This window comes from Osmerus mordax, chromosome 27, assembly GCF_038355195.1.
Source record: "Osmerus mordax isolate fOsmMor3 chromosome 27, fOsmMor3.pri, whole genome shotgun sequence".
NCBI classification, from domain to species: domain Eukaryota; kingdom Metazoa; phylum Chordata; class Actinopteri; order Osmeriformes; family Osmeridae; genus Osmerus; species Osmerus mordax.
Window position 1 is genome coordinate 401,727 of NC_090076.1, and position 18,993 is coordinate 420,719.

General features: G+C 45.8%; 1 long non-coding RNA gene and 23 other non-coding genes across 24 annotated transcripts; 1 reads left to right on the forward strand and 23 right to left on the reverse strand.

The window, feature by feature from the left end:
• Positions 1-47: 47 nt before the first annotated feature.
• Positions 48-119, reverse strand: trnag-ucc (transfer RNA glycine (anticodon UCC)). Its single transcript has one exon. It is a non-coding gene; the product is annotated as a tRNA-Gly (tRNA).
• Positions 120-477: 358 nt separating this feature from the next.
• trnal-aag (transfer RNA leucine (anticodon AAG)) lies at positions 478-560 on the reverse strand. Its single transcript has one exon. It is a non-coding gene; the product is annotated as a tRNA-Leu (tRNA).
• Positions 561-908: 348 nt separating this feature from the next.
• trnag-ucc (transfer RNA glycine (anticodon UCC)) lies at positions 909-980 on the reverse strand. The gene has a single exon. It is a non-coding gene; the product is annotated as a tRNA-Gly (tRNA).
• A 358-nt stretch (positions 981-1,338) lies between these two features.
• Positions 1,339-1,420, reverse strand: trnal-aag (transfer RNA leucine (anticodon AAG)). Its single transcript has one exon. It is a non-coding gene; the product is annotated as a tRNA-Leu (tRNA).
• Positions 1,421-1,977: 557 nt separating this feature from the next.
• Positions 1,978-2,059, reverse strand: trnal-aag (transfer RNA leucine (anticodon AAG)). Its single transcript has one exon. It is a non-coding gene; the product is annotated as a tRNA-Leu (tRNA).
• Positions 2,060-2,411: 352 nt separating this feature from the next.
• Positions 2,412-2,483, reverse strand: trnag-ucc (transfer RNA glycine (anticodon UCC)). Its single transcript has one exon. It is a non-coding gene; the product is annotated as a tRNA-Gly (tRNA).
• Positions 2,484-2,841: 358 nt separating this feature from the next.
• On the reverse strand, positions 2,842-2,924 carry trnal-aag (transfer RNA leucine (anticodon AAG)). The gene has a single exon. It is a non-coding gene; the product is annotated as a tRNA-Leu (tRNA).
• A 778-nt stretch (positions 2,925-3,702) lies between these two features.
• On the reverse strand, positions 3,703-3,784 carry trnal-aag (transfer RNA leucine (anticodon AAG)). Its single transcript has one exon. It is a non-coding gene; the product is annotated as a tRNA-Leu (tRNA).
• Positions 3,785-4,136: 352 nt separating this feature from the next.
• Positions 4,137-4,208, reverse strand: trnag-ucc (transfer RNA glycine (anticodon UCC)). Its single transcript has one exon. It is a non-coding gene; the product is annotated as a tRNA-Gly (tRNA).
• A 358-nt stretch (positions 4,209-4,566) lies between these two features.
• On the reverse strand, positions 4,567-4,649 carry trnal-aag (transfer RNA leucine (anticodon AAG)). The gene has a single exon. It is a non-coding gene; the product is annotated as a tRNA-Leu (tRNA).
• A 348-nt stretch (positions 4,650-4,997) lies between these two features.
• On the reverse strand, positions 4,998-5,069 carry trnag-ucc (transfer RNA glycine (anticodon UCC)). Its single transcript has one exon. It is a non-coding gene; the product is annotated as a tRNA-Gly (tRNA).
• Positions 5,070-5,427: 358 nt separating this feature from the next.
• On the reverse strand, positions 5,428-5,510 carry trnal-aag (transfer RNA leucine (anticodon AAG)). The gene has a single exon. It is a non-coding gene; the product is annotated as a tRNA-Leu (tRNA).
• A 348-nt stretch (positions 5,511-5,858) lies between these two features.
• trnag-ucc (transfer RNA glycine (anticodon UCC)) lies at positions 5,859-5,930 on the reverse strand. The gene has a single exon. It is a non-coding gene; the product is annotated as a tRNA-Gly (tRNA).
• A 358-nt stretch (positions 5,931-6,288) lies between these two features.
• Positions 6,289-6,370, reverse strand: trnal-aag (transfer RNA leucine (anticodon AAG)). Its single transcript has one exon. It is a non-coding gene; the product is annotated as a tRNA-Leu (tRNA).
• Positions 6,371-6,927: 557 nt separating this feature from the next.
• On the reverse strand, positions 6,928-7,009 carry trnal-aag (transfer RNA leucine (anticodon AAG)). Its single transcript has one exon. It is a non-coding gene; the product is annotated as a tRNA-Leu (tRNA).
• Positions 7,010-7,361: 352 nt separating this feature from the next.
• trnag-ucc (transfer RNA glycine (anticodon UCC)) lies at positions 7,362-7,433 on the reverse strand. Its single transcript has one exon. It is a non-coding gene; the product is annotated as a tRNA-Gly (tRNA).
• A 1,222-nt stretch (positions 7,434-8,655) lies between these two features.
• On the reverse strand, positions 8,656-8,737 carry trnal-aag (transfer RNA leucine (anticodon AAG)). The gene has a single exon. It is a non-coding gene; the product is annotated as a tRNA-Leu (tRNA).
• Positions 8,738-9,519: 782 nt separating this feature from the next.
• On the reverse strand, positions 9,520-9,601 carry trnal-aag (transfer RNA leucine (anticodon AAG)). Its single transcript has one exon. It is a non-coding gene; the product is annotated as a tRNA-Leu (tRNA).
• A 2,474-nt stretch (positions 9,602-12,075) lies between these two features.
• Positions 12,076-12,158, reverse strand: trnal-aag (transfer RNA leucine (anticodon AAG)). The gene has a single exon. It is a non-coding gene; the product is annotated as a tRNA-Leu (tRNA).
• A 1,868-nt stretch (positions 12,159-14,026) lies between these two features.
• trnag-ucc (transfer RNA glycine (anticodon UCC)) lies at positions 14,027-14,098 on the reverse strand. Its single transcript has one exon. It is a non-coding gene; the product is annotated as a tRNA-Gly (tRNA).
• Positions 14,099-14,456: 358 nt separating this feature from the next.
• Positions 14,457-14,539, reverse strand: trnal-aag (transfer RNA leucine (anticodon AAG)). Its single transcript has one exon. It is a non-coding gene; the product is annotated as a tRNA-Leu (tRNA).
• Positions 14,540-14,890: 351 nt separating this feature from the next.
• Positions 14,891-14,962, reverse strand: trnag-ucc (transfer RNA glycine (anticodon UCC)). Its single transcript has one exon. It is a non-coding gene; the product is annotated as a tRNA-Gly (tRNA).
• A 314-nt stretch (positions 14,963-15,276) lies between these two features.
• trnal-uag (transfer RNA leucine (anticodon UAG)) lies at positions 15,277-15,358 on the reverse strand. The gene has a single exon. It is a non-coding gene; the product is annotated as a tRNA-Leu (tRNA).
• Positions 15,359-17,083: 1,725 nt separating this feature from the next.
• LOC136937077 (uncharacterized) lies at positions 17,084-18,252 on the forward strand. Its single transcript, XR_010875209.1, has 3 exons — positions 17,084-17,186; positions 17,556-17,655; positions 18,085-18,252. It is a non-coding gene; the product is annotated as an uncharacterized lncRNA (long non-coding RNA).
• The last annotated feature ends 741 nt before the right edge of the window (positions 18,253-18,993 follow it).

Below are 18,993 nucleotides of genomic sequence, written 5' to 3' on the forward strand. Positions count from 1 at the left end.
CTGTATACATGGCGAAATAAAGTTGATTTGAATCTCTCTCAAGGTTCTGCATTGGCCGGGAATCGAACCCGGGTCAACTGCTTGGAAGGCAGCTATGCTTGCCACTATACCACCAATGCCCACAACAGCCGCCATGATCGCACAGCATTTCGAGGGACGGTTCACCTTTCCACACCACCTACTGACGTCCAACTAGTAAGAAATTGCCCTAAGCCTGGTTTATACTTCTGCGGAGTTTGGAACACGTGGCCTAATTGGGATGTGTTCGACCATCACAAGAGACGAGATGCCTCTCCACAGTCTGTATTGGCTGGGGATTGAATCAACTTCAAGGTAAAAAGTTGCCACTGTAGTTGCCACTATAACTACGATGTCCCAAAAAATCATATACAATCGCACATGTCGAGCCACAGTTCACTTTTTGAAACCCACTTACTGACTTCAAAGCAATGGGACGGCGTTAGCACCCTACAAAAGTGGCAGCTGTGGGATTTGAACCCACGCCTCCGTAGAGACTGGAGCCTTAATCCAGCGCCTTGGACCGCTCGGCCACGCTATCCAGTTGTCAAGTCGTTGCCCCCCGAGCTCTTCTCAAAGCTGATCGATCGTCCAGGAGCTCACGTGACATTCTTAATGCCTGGAAGCGGTTGAACGTCACAAGATAAAACATATTTAACAATAGCCCTCCTAAATAACTCTTACACATGAACTTTACGGCACTTTATTTAACATTACCTCCATTCTTATTTATTATTTTGCTCATACTGGTACTATCTGTCCTTGTATTGTTTTTCTTTTTTGTCTTGTTCTATTTGTGATGCTATAGCCTGCATGAAGAATACCAAATCAAATTCCTAGTATCTGTATACATGGCGAAATAAAGTTGATTTGAATCTCTCTCAAGATTCTGCATTGGCCGGGAATCGAACCCGGGTCAACTGCTTGGAAGGCAGCTATGCTTGCCACTATACCTCCAATGCCCACAACAGCCGCCATGATCGCACAGCATTTCGAGGGACGGTTCACCTTTCCACACCACCTACTGACGTCCAACTAGTAAGAAATTGCCCTAAGCCTGGTTTATACTTCTGCGGAGTTTGGAACACGTGGCCTAATTGTGATGGGTTCGACCATCACAAGAGACGAGATGCCTCTCCACGGTCTGTATTGGCTGGGGATTGAATCAACTTCAAGGTAAAAAGTTGCCACTGTAGTTGCCACTATAACTACGATGTCCCAAAAAATCATATACAATCGCACATGTCGAGCCACAGTTCACTTTTTGAAACCCACTTACTGACTTCAAAGCAATGGGACGGCGTTAGAACCCTACAAAAGTGGCAGCGGTGGGATTTGAACCCACGCCTCCGGAGAGACTGGAGCCTTAATCCAGCGCCTTGGACCGCTCGGCCACGCTACCCAGTTGTCAAGTCGTTGCCCCCCGAGCTCTTCTCGAAGCTGATCGATCGTCCGGGAGCTCACGTGACTTTCTTAATGCCTGGAAGCTGTTGAACGTCACAAGATAAAACACATCTCTCTCAAGGTTCTGCATTGGCCGGGAATCGAACCCGGGTCAATGGCTTGGAAGGAAGCTATAATTGCCACTATCCCACCAATGCCCACAACTGCCTCCATGATCGCACAGCATTTCGAGGGACGGTTCACCTTTCCACACCACCTACTGACGTCCAACTAGTAAGAAATTGCCCTAAGCCTGGTTTATACTTCTGCGGAGTTTGGAACACGTGGCCTAATTGGGATGTGTTCGACCATCACAATGGACGAGATGCCTCTCCACAGTCTGTATTGGCTGGGGATTGAATCAACTTCAAGGTAAAAAGTTGCCACTGTAGTTGCCACTATAACTACGATGTCCCAAAAAATCATATACAATCGCACATGTCGAGCCACAGTTCACTTTTTGAAACCCACTTACTGACTTCAAAGCAATGGTACGGCGTTAGCACCCTACAAAAGTGGCAACGGTGGGATTTGAACCCACGCCTCCGGAGAGACTGGAGCCTTAATCCAGCGCCTTGGACTGCTCGGCCACGCTACCCAGTTGTCAGGACATTGCCCCCCGAGCTCTTCTCGAAGCTGATCGATCGTCCAGGAGCTCACGTGACATTCTTAATGCCTGGAAGCGGTTGAACGTCACAAGATAAAACATATTTAACAATAGCCCTCCTAAATAACTCTTACACATGAACTTTACGGCACTTTATTTAACATTACCTCCATTCTTATTTATTATTTTGCTCATACTGGTACTATCTGTCCGTGTATTGTTTTTCTTTTTTGTCTTGTTGTTCTATTTGTGATGCTATAGCCTGCATGGAGAATACCAAATCAAATTCCTAGTAACTGTATACATGGCGAAATAAAGTTGATTTGAATCTCTCTCAAGGTTCTGCATTGGCCGGGAATCGAACCCGGGTCAACTGCTTGGAAGGCAGCTATGCTTGCCACTATACCACCAATGCCCACAACAGCCGCCATGATCGCAGAGCATTTCGAGGGACGGTTCACCTTTCCACACCACCTACTGACGTCCAACTAGTAAGAAATTGCCCTAAGCCTGGTTTATACTTCTGCGGAGTTTGGAACACGTGGCCTAATCGTGAAGCTATCGACCGTCACAAGAGACGAGATGCCTCTCCACGGTCTGTATTGGCTGGGGATTGAATCAACTTCAAGGAAAAAAGTTGCCACTGTAGTTGCCACTATAACTACGATGTCCCAAAAAATCATATACAATCGCACATGTCGAGCCACAGTTCACTTTTTGAAACCCACTTACTGACTTCAAAGCAATGGGACGGCGTTAGCACCCTACAAAAGTGGCAGCTGTGGGATTTGAACCCACGCCTCCGTAGAGACTGGAGCCTTAATCCAGCGCCTTGGACCGCTCGGCCACGCTATCCAGTTGTCAAGTCGTTTCCCCCCGAGCTCTTCTCAAAGCTGATCGATCGTCCAGGAGCTCACGTGACATTCTTAATGCCTGGAAGCGGTTGAACGTCACAAGATAAAACATATTTAACAATAGCCCTCCTAAATAACTCTTACACATGAACTTTACGGCACTTTATTTAACATTACCTCCATTCTTATTTATTATTTTGCTCATACTGGTACTATCTGTCCTTGTATTGTTTTTCTTTTTTGTCTTGTTCTATTTGTGATGCTATAGCCTGCATGAAGAATACCAAATCAAATTCCTAGTATCTGTATACATGGCGAAATAAAGTTGATTTGAATCTCTCTCAAGGTTCTGCATTGGCCGGGAATCGAACCCGGGTCAATGGCTTGGAAGGAAGCTATAATTGCCACTATCCCACCAATGCCCACAACTGCCTCCATGATCGCACAGCATTTCGAGGGACGGTTCACCTTTCCACACCACCTACTGACGTCCAACTAGTAAGACATTGCCCTAAGCCTGGTTTATACTTCTGCGGAGTTTGGAACACGTGGCCTAATCGTGAAGCTATCGACCGTCACAAGAGACGAGATGCCTCTCCACGGTCTGTATTCGCTGGGGATTGAATCAACTTCTAGGAAAAAAGTTGCCACTGTAGTTGCCACTATAACTACGATGTCCCAAAAAATCATATACAATCGCACATGTCGAGCCACAGTTCACTTTTTCAAACCCACTTACTGACTTCAAAGCAATGGTACGGCGTTAGCACCCTACAAAAGTGGCAACGGTGGGATTTGAACCCACGCCTCCGGAGAGACTGGAGCCTTAATCCAGCGCCTTGGACTGCTCGGCCACGCTACCCAGTTGTCAGGACATTGCCCCCCGAGCTCTTCTCGAAGCTGATCGATCGTCCAGGAGCTCACGTGACATTCTTAATGCCTGGAAGCGGTTGAACGTCACAAGATAAAACATATTTAACAATAGCCCTCCTAAATAACTCTTACACATGAACTTTACGGCACTTTATTTAACATTACCTCCATTCTTATTTATTATTTTGCTCATACTGGTACTATCTGTCCGTGTATTGTTTTTCTTTTTTGTCTTGTTGTTCTATTTGTGATGCTATAGCCTGCATGGAGAATACCAAATCAAATTCCTAGTATCTGTATACATGGCGAAATAAAGTTGATTTGAATCTCTCTCAAGGTTCTGCATTGGCCGGGAATCGAACCCGGGTCAACTGCTTGGAAGGCAGCTATGCTTGCCACTATACCACCAATGCCCACAACAGCCGCCATGATCGCACAGCATTTCGAGGGACGGTTCACCTTTCCACACCACCTACTGACGTCCAACTAGTAAGAAATTGCCCTAAGCCTGGTTTATACTTCTGCGGAGTTTGGAACACGTGGCCTAATCGTGAAGCTATCGACCGTCACAAGAGACGAGATGCCTCTCCACGGTCTGTATTGGCTGGGGATTGAATCAACTTCAAGGAAAAAAGTTGCCACTGTAGTTGCCACTATAACTACGATGTCCCAAAAAATCATATACAATCGCACATGTCGAGCCACAGTTCACTTTTTGAAACCCACTTACTGACTTCAAAGCAATGGGACGGCGTTAGCACCCTACAAAAGTGGCAGCTGTGGGATTTGAACCCACGCCTCCGTAGAGACTGGAGCCTTAATCCAGCGCCTTGGACCGCTCGGCCACGCTATCCAGTTGTCAAGTCGTTGCCCCCCGAGCTCTTCTCAAAGCTGATCGATCGTCCAGGAGCTCACGTGACATTCTTAATGCCTGGAAGCGGTTGAACGTCACAAGATAAAACATATTTAACAATAGCCCTCCTAAATAACTCTTACACATGAACTTTACGGCACTTTATTTAACATTACCTCCATTCTTATTTATTATTTTGCTCATACTGGTACTATCTGTCCTTGTATTGTTTTTCTTTTTTGTCTTGTTCTATTTGTGATGCTATAGCCTGCATGAAGAATACCAAATCAAATTCCTAGTATCTGTATACATGGCGAAATAAAGTTGATTTGAATCTCTCTCAAGGTTCTGCATTGGCCGGGAATCGAACCCGGGTCAACTGCTTGGAAGGCAGCTATGCTTGCCACTATACCACCAATGCCCACAACAGCCGCCATGATCGCACAGCATTTCGAGGGACGGTTCACCTTTCCACACCACCTACTGACGTCCAACTAGTAAGAAATTGCCCTAAGCCTGGTTTATACTTCTGCGGAGTTTGGAACACGTGGCCTAATTGGGATGTGTTCGACCATCACAATGGACGAGATGCCTCTCCACAGTCTGTATTGGCTGGGGATTGAATCAACTTCAAGGTAAAAAGTTGCCACTGTAGTTGCCACTATAACTACGATGTCCCAAAAAATCATATACAATCGCACATGTCGAGCCACAGTTCACTTTTTGAAACCCACTTACTGACTTCAAAGCAATGGGACGGCGTTAGCACCCTACAAAAGTGGCAGCTGTGGGATTTGAACCCACGCCTCCGTAGAGACTGGAGCCTTAATCCAGCGCCTTGGACCGCTCGGCCACGCTATCCAGTTGTCAAGTCGTTGCCCCCCGAGCTCTTCTCAAAGCTGATCGATCGTCCAGGAGCTCACGTGACATTCTTAATGCCTGGAAGCGGTTGAACGTCACAAGATAAAACATATTTAACAATAGCCCTCCTAAATAACTCTTACACATGAACTTTACGGCACTTTATTTAACATTACCTCCATTCTTATTTATTATTTTGCTCATACTGGTACTATCTGTCCTTGTATTGTTTTTCTTTTTTGTCTTGTTCTATTTGTGATGCTATAGCCTGCATGAAGAATACCAAATCAAATTCCTAGTATCTGTATACATGGCGAAATAAAGTTGATTTGAATCTCTCTCAAGATTCTGCATTGGCCGGGAATCGAACCCGGGTCAACTGCTTGGAAGGCAGCTATGCTTGCCACTATACCTCCAATGCCCACAACAGCCGCCATGATCGCACAGCATTTCGAGGGACGGTTCACCTTTCCACACCACCTACTGACGTCCAACTAGTAAGAAATTGCCCTAAGCCTGGTTTATACTTCTGCGGAGTTTGGAACACGTGGCCTAATTGTGATGGGTTCGACCATCACAAGAGACGAGATGCCTCTCCACGGTCTGTATTGGCTGGGGATTGAATCAACTTCAAGGTAAAAAGTTGCCACTGTAGTTGCCACTATAACTACGATGTCCCAAAAAATCATATACAATCGCACATGTCGAGCCACAGTTCACTTTTTGAAACCCACTTACTGACTTCAAAGCAATGGGACGGCGTTAGAACCCTACAAAAGTGGCAGCGGTGGGATTTGAACCCACGCCTCCGGAGAGACTGGAGCCTTAATCCAGCGCCTTGGACCGCTCGGCCACGCTACCCAGTTGTCAAGTCGTTGCCCCCCGAGCTCTTCTCGAAGCTGATCGATCGTCCGGGAGCTCACGTGACTTTCTTAATGCCTGGAAGCTGTTGAACGTCACAAGATAAAACACATCTCTCTCAAGGTTCTGCATTGGCCGGGAATCGAACCCGGGTCAATGGCTTGGAAGGAAGCTATAATTGCCACTATCCCACCAATGCCCACAACTGCCTCCATGATCGCACAGCATTTCGAGGGACGGTTCACCTTTCCACACCACCTACTGACGTCCAACTAGTAAGAAATTGCCCTAAGCCTGGTTTATACTTCTGCGGAGTTTGGAACACGTGGCCTAATTGGGATGTGTTCGACCATCACAATGGACGAGATGCCTCTCCACAGTCTGTATTGGCTGGGGATTGAATCAACTTCAAGGTAAAAAGTTGCCACTGTAGTTGCCACTATAACTACGATGTCCCAAAAAATCATATACAATCGCACATGTCGAGCCACAGTTCACTTTTTGAAACCCACTTACTGACTTCAAAGCAATGGTACGGCGTTAGCACCCTACAAAAGTGGCAACGGTGGGATTTGAACCCACGCCTCCGGAGAGACTGGAGCCTTAATCCAGCGCCTTGGACTGCTCGGCCACGCTACCCAGTTGTCAGGACATTGCCCCCCGAGCTCTTCTCGAAGCTGATCGATCGTCCAGGAGCTCACGTGACATTCTTAATGCCTGGAAGCGGTTGAACGTCACAAGATAAAACATATTTAACAATAGCCCTCCTAAATAACTCTTACACATGAACTTTACGGCACTTTATTTAACATTACCTCCATTCTTATTTATTATTTTGCTCATACTGGTACTATCTGTCCGTGTATTGTTTTTCTTTTTTGTCTTGTTGTTCTATTTGTGATGCTATAGCCTGCATGGAGAATACCAAATCAAATTCCTAGTAACTGTATACATGGCGAAATAAAGTTGATTTGAATCTCTCTCAAGGTTCTGCATTGGCCGGGAATCGAACCCGGGTCAACTGCTTGGAAGGCAGCTATGCTTGCCACTATACCACCAATGCCCACAACAGCCGCCATGATCGCAGAGCATTTCGAGGGACGGTTCACCTTTCCACACCACCTACTGACGTCCAACTAGTAAGAAATTGCCCTAAGCCTGGTTTATACTTCTGCGGAGTTTGGAACACGTGGCCTAATCGTGAAGCTATCGACCGTCACAAGAGACGAGATGCCTCTCCACGGTCTGTATTGGCTGGGGATTGAATCAACTTCAAGGAAAAAAGTTGCCACTGTAGTTGCCACTATAACTACGATGTCCCAAAAAATCATATACAATCGCACATGTCGAGCCACAGTTCACTTTTTCAAACCCACTTACTGACTTCAAAGCAATGGGACGGCGTTAGCACCCTACAAAAGTGGCAGCTGCGGGATTTGAACCCACGCCTCCGTAGAGACTGGAGCCTTAATCCAGCGCCTTGGACCGCTCGGCCACGCTATCCAGTTGTCACGTCTTTGCCCCCCGAGCTCTTCTCGAAGCTGATCGATCGTCCAGGAGCTCACGTGACATTCTTAATGCCTGGAAGCGGTTGAACGTCACAAGATAAAACATATTTAACAATAGCCCTCCTAAATAACTCTTACACATGAACTTTACGGCACTTTATTTAACATTACCTCCATTCTTATTTATTATTTTGCTCATACTGGTACTATGTGTCCTTGTATTGTTTTTCTTTTTTGTCTCGTTGTTCTATTTGTGATGCTATAGCCTGCATGGAGAATACCAAATCAAATTCCTAGTATCTGTATACATGGCGAAATAAAGTTGATTTGAATCTCTCTCAAGGTTCTGCATTGGCCGGGAATCGAACCCGGGTCAACGGCTTGGAAGGAAGCTATGCTTGCCACTATACCACCAACGCCCACAACAGCCGCCATGATCGCACAGCATTTCGAGGGACGGTTCACCTTTCCACACCACCTACTGACGTCCAACTAGTAAGAAATTGCCCTAAGCCTGGTTTATACTTCTGCGGAGTTTGGAACACGTGGCCTAATTGTGATGTGTTCGACCATCACAAGAGACGAGATGCCTCTCCACGGTCTGTATTGGCTGGGGATTGAATCAACTTCAAGGAAAAAAGTTGCCACTGTAGTTGCCACTATAACTACGATGTCCCAAAAAATCATATACAATCGCACATGTCGAGCCACAGTTCACTTTTTCAAACCCACTTACTGACTTCAAAGCAATGGTACGGCGTTAGCACCCTACAAAAGTGGCAACGGTTGGATTTGAACCCACGCCTCCGGAGAGACTGGAGCCTTAATCCAGCGCCTTGGACCTCTCGGCCACGCTACCCAGTTGTCAGGACATTGCCCCCCGAGCTCTTCTCGAAGCTGATCGATCGTCCAGGAGCTCACGTGACATTCTTAATGCCTGGAAGCGGTTGAACGTCACAAGATAAAACATATTTAACAATAGCCCTCCTAAATAACTCTTACACATGAACTTTACGGCACTTTATTTAACATTACCTCCATTCTTATTTATTATTTTGCTCATACTGGTACTATGTGTCCTTGTATTGTTTTTCTTTTTTGTCTCGTTGTTCTATTTGTGATGCTATAGCCTGCATGGAGAATACCAAATCAAATTCCTAGTATCTGTATACATGGCGAAATAAAGTTGATTTGAATCTCTCTCAAGGTTCTGCATTGGCCGGGAATCGAACCCGGGTCAATGGCTTGGAAGGAAGCTATGCTTGCCACTATACCACCAACGCCCACAACAGCCGCCATGATCGCACAGCATTTCGAGGGACGGTTCACCTTTCCACACCACCTACTGACGTCCAACTAGTAAGAAATTGCCCTAAGCCTGGTTTATACTTCTGCGGAGTTTGGAACACGTGGCCTAATTGTGATGTGTTCGACCATCACAAGAGACGAGATGCCTCTCCACGGTCTGTATTGGCTGGGGATTGAATCAACTTCAAGGAAAAAAGTTGCCACTGTAGTTGCCACTATAACTACGATGTCCCAAAAAATCATATACAATCGCACATGTCGAGCCACAGTTCACTTTTTGAAACCCACTTACTGACTTCAAAGCAATGGGACGGCGTTAGAACCCTACAGAAGTGGCAGCGGTGGGATTTGAACCCACGCCTCCGGAGAGACTGGAGCCTTAATCCAGCGCCTTGGACCGCTCGGCCACGCTACCCAGTTGTCAAGTCGTTGCCCCCCGAGCTCTTCTCGAAGCTGATCGATCGTCCGGGAGCTCACGTGACTTTCTTAATGCCTGGAAGCTGTTGAACGTCACAAGATAAAACACATCTCTCTCAAGGTTCTGCATTGGCCGGGAATCGAACCCGGGTCAATGGCTTGGAAGGAAGCTATAATTGCCGCTATCCCAACAATGCCCACAACTGCCTCCATGATCGCACAGCATTTCGAGGGACGGTTCACCTTTCCACACCACCTACTGACGTCCAACTAGTAAGAAATTGCCCTAAGCCTGGTTTATACTTCTGCGGAGTTTGGAACACGTGGCCTAATTGTGATGTGTTCGACCATCACAAGAGACGAGATGCCTCTCCACGGTCTGTATTGGCTGGGGATTGAATCAACTTCAAGGAAAAAAGTTGCCACTGTAGTTGCCACTATAACTACGATGTCCCAAAAAATCATATACAATCGCACATGTCGAGCCACAGTTCACTTTTTCAAACCCACTTACTGACTTCAAAGCAATGGGACGGCGTTAGCACCCTACAAAAGTGGCAGCTGTGGGATTTGAACCCACGCCTCCGTAGAGACTGGAGCCTTAATCCAGCGCCTTGGACCGCTCGGTCACGCTATCCAGTTGTCACGTCTTTGCCCCCCGAGCTCTTCTCGAAGCTGATCGATCGTCCGGGAGCTCACGTGACTTTCTTAATGCCTGGAAGCTGTTGAACGTCACAAGATAAAACACATCTCTCTCAAGGTTCTGCATTGGCCGGGAATCGAACCCGGGTCAATGGCTTGGAAGGAAGCTATAATTGCCACTATCCTACCAATGCCCACAACTGCCTCCATGATCGCACAGCATTTCGAGGGACGGTTCACCTTTCCACACCACCTACTGACGTCCAACTAGTAAGAAATTGCCCTAAGCCTGGTTTATACTTCTGCGGAGTTTGGAACACGTGGCCTAATTGTGATGTGTTCGACCATCACAAGAGACGAGATGCCTCTCCACGGTCTGTATTGGCTGGGGATTGAATCAACTTCAAGGAAAAAAGTTGCCACTGTAGTTGCCACTATAACTACGATGTCCCAAAAAATCATATACAATCGCACATGTCGAGCCACAGTTCACTTTTTCAAACCCACTTACTGACTTCAAAGCAATGGGACGGCGTTAGCACCCTACAAAAGTGGCAGCTGTGGGATTTGAACCCACGCCTCCGTAGAGACTGGAGCCTTAATCCAGCGCCTTGGACCGCTCGGTCACGCTATCCAGTTGTCACGTCTTTGCCCCCCGAGCTCTTCTCGAAGCTGATCGATCGTCCGGGAGCTCACGTGACTTTCTTAATGCCTGGAAGCTGTTGAACGTCACAAGATAAAACACATCTCTCTCAAGGTTCTGCATTGGCCGGGAATCGAACCCGGGTCAATGGCTTGGAAGGAAGCTATAATTGCCACTATCCTACCAATGCCCACAACTGCCTCCATGATCGCACAGCATTTCGAGGGACGGTTCACCTTTCCACACCACCTACTGACGTCCAACTAGTAAGAAATTGCCCTAAGCCTGGTTTATACTTCTGCGGAGTTTGGAACACGTGGCCTAATTGTGATGTGTTCGACCATCACAAGAGACGAGATGCCTCTCCACGGTCTGTATTGGCTGGGGATTGAATCAACTTCAAGGAAAAAAGTTGCCACTGTAGTTGCCACTATAACTACGATGTCCCAAAAAATCATATACAATCGCACATGTCGAGCCACAGTTCACTTTTTCAAACCCACTTACTGACTTCAAAGCAATGGGACGGCGTTAGCACCCTACAAAAGTGGCAGCTGTGGGATTTGAACCCACGCCTCCGTAGAGACTGGAGCCTTAATCCAGCGCCTTGGACCGCTCGGTCACGCTATCCAGTTGTCACGTCTTTGCCCCCCGAGCTCTTCTCGAAGCTGATCGATCGTCCGGGAGCTCACGTGACTTTCTTAATGCCTGGAAGCTGTTGAACGTCACAAGATAAAACACATCTCTCTCAAGGTTCTGCATTGGCCGGGAATCGAACCCGGGTCAATGGCTTGGAAGGAAGCTATAATTGCCGCTATCCTACCAATGCCCACAACTGCCTCCATGATCGCACAGCATTTCGAGGGACGGTTCACCTTTCCACACCACCTACTGACGTCCAACTAGTAAGAAATTGCCCTAAGCCTGGTTTATACTTCTGCGGAGTTTGGAACACGTGGCCTAATTGTGATGTGTTCGACCATCACAAGAGACGAGATGCCTCTCCACGGTCTGTATTGGCTGGGGATTGAATCAACTTCAAGGAAAAAAGTTGCCACTGTAGTTGCCACTATAACTACGATGTCCCAAAAAATCATATACAATCGCACATGTCGAGCCACAGTTCACTTTTTCAAACCCACTTACTGACTTCAAAGCAATGGGACGGCGTTAGCACCCTACAAAAGTGGCAGCTGTGGGATTTGAACCCACGCCTCCGTAGAGACTGGAGCCTTAATCCAGCGCCTTGGACCGCTCGGCCACGCTATCCAGTTGTCACGTCTTTGCCCCCCGAGCTCTTCTCGAAGCTGATCGATCGTCCAGGAGCTCACGTGACTTTCTTAATGCCTGGAAGCGGTTGAACGTCACAAGATAAAACATATTTAACAATAGCCCTCCTAAATAACTCTTACACATGAACTTTACGGCACTTTATTTAACATTACCTCCATTCTTATTTATTATTTTGCTCATGCTGGTACTATCTGTCCTTGTATTGTTTTTCTTTTTTGTCTCGTTGTTCTATTTGTGATGCTATAGCCTGGGGGGTATTCGTCGTAGCTCGCTAAGCGGTTTAGCGAGCTAATTTTCAGGCTAAGATAAAAAACGCCCCTCTTTTTGGTTCGTGGAAGCGACTTTCGATAAATCACCATAGTAACATATCAATTAGCACTAACCTGCTCCAGAGCAGGCTAACGTAAGTGTAGCTGGATAAGCTTGCCACACCCCCGGAAAATAACATGGCAGCTCCCTTTTTGAGAGACCCAGTTGACCAAGGAGCTATATTTTAGTTTGATTAGCTTTCCATACCAATAGAGTTCTTCGCGATTGCCAAGATCCTTTATTTCACACGGATGAGTTCTTGTTTGAGCGATATCGATTCAGCCGACAAGGACTCATTTATTTGCAAGACCTTCTCGGGCCGTACATTGCAAATATATCACACGCCGCAGCAAGCTTTATGCTTTATTATGAGCTTATGCTGCTGTATGTGAATATGTAACGCTATGTTTTACGAAATGTCTTGTCTTATCTGTTGTGCCTGTGCTTTTTATATGTTTCACTGTGGGAGAGTGGGAAACGTCATATCGATTCCTTTTTATGTCTTGACATGTGAAGAAATTGACAATAAAGCTACTTGACACTTTAACTGTGCTTCAGACTGCATAGCCTTGAGGTTTTTTGCATCAGGTAGGCTATAGGCTACATTTTTATACAGTATAGGCGATGCAGAAAACATTGGCAAAGCCGCAGCATGCGTTGCTGTAAGAAAAGTGTACTTGGCGCTTAACCAGCTGATGAATCAATTCATCATATTCCCTGGCCATGTCCCAGTCAATGAAATCAAAGAGGGATTTACACATAGGCCTACATGCATATACACATATATAGTACATGATATAAGCGCAGTAGCCTACATATATCCTCATAATTGTCTATGAATTCGTATCACTTAGATACTCGTTGGCCTTGTTTTTATCTAGCCTACTTATTCTGAAAGAGTTGAGATCATTATTTTCGCTAGCAAGATCTCATTCGATTATTAATTTCCATTAAGTCTATACCAGCAGGCACATTTAAAGAAATGTGATCTGATTGATTGGGGTAATGAGGCACTTAAGATGAGCCTATACATTTCCCCAAAACTTTCGCATTTAGCTTATCGGCAATTTTTTGCCAAGCTGCTTGTCTTGCTCTGGCAGCGATGGCGGTGTTTGACTTAGCCATGATAATATGCTTATTGTCTTCTTAGAGACTCATTATAATAGTTTGCTCGGATGGCGACAATAGCCTATCACCGCTCTCTCTTTCGTCTTTTCCGCCATCATACCGTTAAAAAATCACGGTTTTGGTGATCGACCTTTCCTGCCTTTTGAAGTAGGACGTGCACGTGCAATTTCCCTGATAAGTTTAGCCTGATTGAAATTAACCACATGATTTGGATGCGGATCAGCCGTTGACAAACCGATATTTGCTGTTCTCACTCATCTCGCTAATGTTAACGGGCTAAAGGGACAATTGATTAACTTAGCTTCAACCCTTACGACGAACGGGGCCCTGCATGGAGAATACCAAATCAAATTCCTAGTATCTGTATACATGGCGAAATAAAGTTGATTTGAATCTCTCTCAAGGTTCTGCATTGGCCGGAAATCGAACCCGGGTCAACTGCTTGGAAGGCAGCTATGCTTGCCACTATACCACCAATGCCCACAACAGCCTCCATGATCGCACAACATTTCGAGGGACGGTTCACCTTCCCACACCACCTTCTGACGTCCAACTAGTAAGAAATTGCCCTAAGCCTGGTTTATACTTCTGCGGAGTTTGGAACACGTGGCCTAATCGTGAAGCTATCGACCGTCACAAGAGACGAGATGCCTCTCCACGGTCTGTATTGGCTGGGGATTGAATCAACTTCAAGGAAAAAAGTTGCCACTGTAGTTGCCACTATAACTACGATGTCCCAAAAAATCATATACAATCGCACATGTCGAGCCACAGTTCACTTTTTCAAACCCACTTACTGACTTCAAAGCAATGGGACGGCGTTAGCACCCTACAAAAGTGGCAGCTGTGGGATTTGAACCCACGCCTCCGTAGAGACTGGAGCCTTAGTCCAGCGCCTTGGACCGCTCGGCCACGCTATCCAGTTGTCAAGTCCTTGCCCCCCGAGCTCTTCTCGAAGCTGATCGATCGTCCAGGAGCTCACGTGACATTCTTAATGCCTGGAAGCGGTTGAACGTCACAAGATAAAACATATTTAACAATAGCCCTCCTAAATAACTCTTACACATGAACTTTACGGCACTTTATTTAACATTACCTCCATTCTTATTTATTATTTTGCTCATACTGGTACTATCTGTCCTTGTATTGTTTTTCTTTTTTGTCTTGTTGTTCTATTTGTGATGCTATAGCCTGCATGGAGAATACCAAATCAAATTCCTAGTATCTGTATACATGGCGAAATAAAGTTGATTTGAATCTCTCTCAAGGTTCTGCATTGGCCGGGAATCGAACCCGGGTCAACTGCTTGGAAGGCAGCTATGCTTGCCACTATACCACCAATGCCCACAACAGCCTCCATGATCGCACAGCATTTCGAGGGACGGTTCACCTTTCCACACCACCTACTGACGTCCAACTAGTAAGAAATTGCCCTAAGCCTGGTTTATACTTCTGCGGAGTTTGAAACACGTGGCCTAATCGTGATGCTATCGACCGTCACAAGAGACGAGATGCCTCTCCACGGTCTGTACTGGCTGGGGATTGAACCCTGTCAACTTTATGGAAAAAGATTGCCACTGTAGTTGCCACTAAACCTACGATGCCCCAAAAACATACTGACTTCAAAGCAATGGGACGGCGTTAGCACCCTACAAAAGTGGCAGCGGTGGGATTTGAACCCACACCTCCGGAGAGACTGGAGCCTAAATCCAGAGCCTTGGACCGCTCGGCCACGCTACCACGTCGTCAGGTCTTGGCCCCCCGGGCTGTTCCCAAAGCTGATCGATCGTCCACACATTCACGTTCACGTCACAGCAGATCAGTGTAGGGGATGGTTGCGGCACGCACAATGATTCTACCCCTGTTGCATCGCAAGGTGGAACATCAGATGTGATGTCGATGAAATCTGTGGCCAGACAGACAGGAGCGTGAGGATGAGCAGGAAAGTGAGGACGACAACTAGTGAAACTCCAGTTGTGCTTTACTTTCTTACTGTATGTGTTGGTAGTGTAGGTTATACATAATGTTAGTTTTGATGTGCTTATTGTATGACATTATATTGTGCTGTACACATTTCATGTTACAGTAACCACAATGTATGGCAATTACAGTAACAATTTCCAAAGCAGTGTGAGTGCAATATGTGATGTGAAACCTTGTAGGCTACTCTTGAATTACTGTAATATTTTTTCTGTTTGATACACATTTACATTTTATATTTATTCAATAAGCAGACGCTTTTATCGAAAGCGACTTCCAAGAGAGAACTTTACAAAAGTGCATAAGGTCAATGATCATAAACAATGAGGTAGCCCCAAAAACATTGTGGGTAGCCAAAACATGAAGCATATATTGTGAAAAGCAAATAAGTGCCAATGGGAAGAAACATAGTTCTTGAAGGTGGAGGTGGGGAGGTGATTCCACCATTGGGCGGCCAGACAGGAGAAGAGCTTGGGTTGGGAGCGGGCGCTCTTGAGAGGTGGGACCACCAGACGGTTGTCAGAAAAAGACCGTAGGTGGTGGGTGGGGGTGTAAGGCTGGAGGAGAGACTTGGTGTAGTCGGGTGCAATCCCGTTCACCACTCGGAAGGTCAGTACCAGGGTCTTGAATCTGATACAGGCCGTGATTGGAAGCCAGTGGAGGGAGATGAGGAGCGGGGTAACATGGAAGCGTCTGGGTAGATTGAAGACACATAGTATCCTGGAAAGAAAACAGCTACTACAGTAACTGTAGCACAGTGCACATGAGGGATATGTTTAAGGTCCATTGCCATACTGACAAAACATCTAATCATTTTGACCTGCAGTGTTTACACAATGCCAAAGGGACTTTTCATTTTGGGGGCACTGACAATGAGAATGAGGGCAATGAGAAAAGGATTTAGTTTTGACTGATGAGTTGTCTGTTTTAGGAGAAAGATGACCCTTTGGAGGTGTGCCATGGTGTTTTGCTGAACCATCTAGGTTATTTTGGCAAATGTATTTAAAGCTTTGAGAATGTCCTCTTTTTTCTCGAGAGATGGGCCAAAGCAATCGAGAAGGAACTTTTCATTTTGGGGGCACTGACTATTTATATGAGAAAATTATTTGGTTTTGAAGCATGAGTTAACTGTTTTGGGTGAGATATGACCTTTTGAAGGTGATCTATGTATTTGTGCTGAACCATATTGGCTATTTTTCCAGATGCACTTAGAGCTTTGGGAATGTCATTTCTGTTTCAAGAATTGAGCCAAAGCAATGGAGAAAAACTGTAATAATATAAATACTTGAAAGTATTTAATCATGTTTTATCTGTTTAAAAATCAATTTATTTAGTCTGTTGTTTGCAGAATGTTTAAATGTAGTTTCTCATCATTAACCAATATCATTTGTCATCCTGCAGCCTATCCCCGACTGGCTCCTGTGCTGTCTGCAGCCGCCATGCCACCGCGCTCTGCTCCATCTCCTGCCACGTCTGCTGCTGCTGTCGCTCTACCCCGTCCTGTTCCAGCCGCAGCTGGTGCTCTACCTACCCCAGACCACACTCCAGCCAACCCACCAATCAACCTCCACTCAAAGAAACAAGAAAGGTAATTTTATAAATATCCCTAATTTTACACATCGGCTAGTAAAAGGTGAATTACATGCAACACTCAAGTTGCACTGATGCTTGATAGAGCAATATTTTATATTTATTATGTGTTATTTCTACTTGTTTTCAGCAGCCCACCGGTCGGCTCTGCAAGTTCTGCCGAGTAGAAAAACTGTATATAGAAATTGTTGTAAATAGTTAAAATAGATAATATGACTGTTTTGCATTCAATGTGTTTTTTTTGTACAAGCTTTGATTACATGTTCCAATAAATGGCCAAAATAAGATTGTGTGTTAATCTCAATTATTTGTATCACAATTAATCATCAAATAAGATACGATACGGGACCCCATTTTCCCTTTACAGGTACAGGCATCTGCCCACTGCGGGGGATTAGGGTACACCCTAGGGTACAAATTGGGCATCGGGTCGATTCCTGGCTGTGGCAAATTGTCTTGTTTAATTTGTAAGACTCTTTTCACCGTGATGAGTTTGATCCAACCAATGACATTGAACACGGATTGTGTAAACGGGCAGAGTCGACGTAATGGCAACATGAGATTAGATGATTATACAAGCTGAAACCTTAAACAATAGCCCCACCTAGTGGTGAATTTGAGTATCGTCCAACCAATGAATGGGAACACGGATCTGTAAACAGTCAGGGTCTGAAATGTTACGTCTCTGCCAAACAACCGTCGTTGCTCATACACGCAGTGAGGACGCTTCTCCTTATATGAAGTTTCCGACTGCTGCTCGACATCCATTATATACAGATCCCTCCGGTAGTATATGACATTGTCTTTTTTGTTAACAATATAATGGTTAAGATGTTGACCTTCTTCAACTGGCGAATAATACCAATAGTCTGTCTCGTTTTGTGTGAAATCCACAGGTCTGTAACCCTCCAGAGCGACATGCAGATGTCGGGGGAGGGACGACTTCCAGTTGGCCGAAAACCTCGAAGAGCAAAACGATTCTCCGTCGACCACGTAGACATTGTTAAAACAATTGAAGAAAAAGGGTATCGTCTCTGGCCTACCCCCCGTTACACCTATCAACGGTCTGGATCTAGGTCCTGTTCACCCTTTCGAATGACAACATAATCAAATCAAATCAAATTTATTTGTATAGCCCTTTTTACACGCAAGCATGTCACAGAGGGCTTCACATATGCCCATAGAACTGCCCCTCAACCAACCTAAACCCTCAAGGAAAACAAGGAAAAACTCCCAAAAAACTCTCAACAGGAGAAAAAAATTGAAGAAACCTTGGGAGGAGCAATTCAGAGAGGGATCCCCTCCTCCAGAGACGGTTGGTGAGAGAGAGGAGCAGAACACAGGCTAAACATAGTCATACAATGTCGGTGGGTTTTTAAAACACCAAAATCCATTGTTCAACTTTATAGGACAGGACCGGGAGACTCGCGACCAGGTCCAGCGTTGGCTGACTGACGACCAGGCAGGTGCTGACAACTCAAACCCCCCACACCACAAGGGATGTGTGTGGGGGGGGGACAGAGAGAGGAGAGCAGGGATTAGAGAATGCCAGGAGGAGCTAACAGTTACAGTCATAATAGAATGAGATCCCCACCGGTCAAGTGTGGACTGGTGCAGCAATTTAACAGAGCAAAAAAGGGGAATTTGATGCAACCCCACACACCAAGACAGCGACAGCCCCCCCCCCATTTGGAACATGAAATCTGTTCCAGGGGAAGAGAACTCTAAAATAAGTTATACTTATAGAATAAGGATGGAAGCAACCCGTCCCCCGTTGCCTCCAACTAGTAACATACTTACCTTTA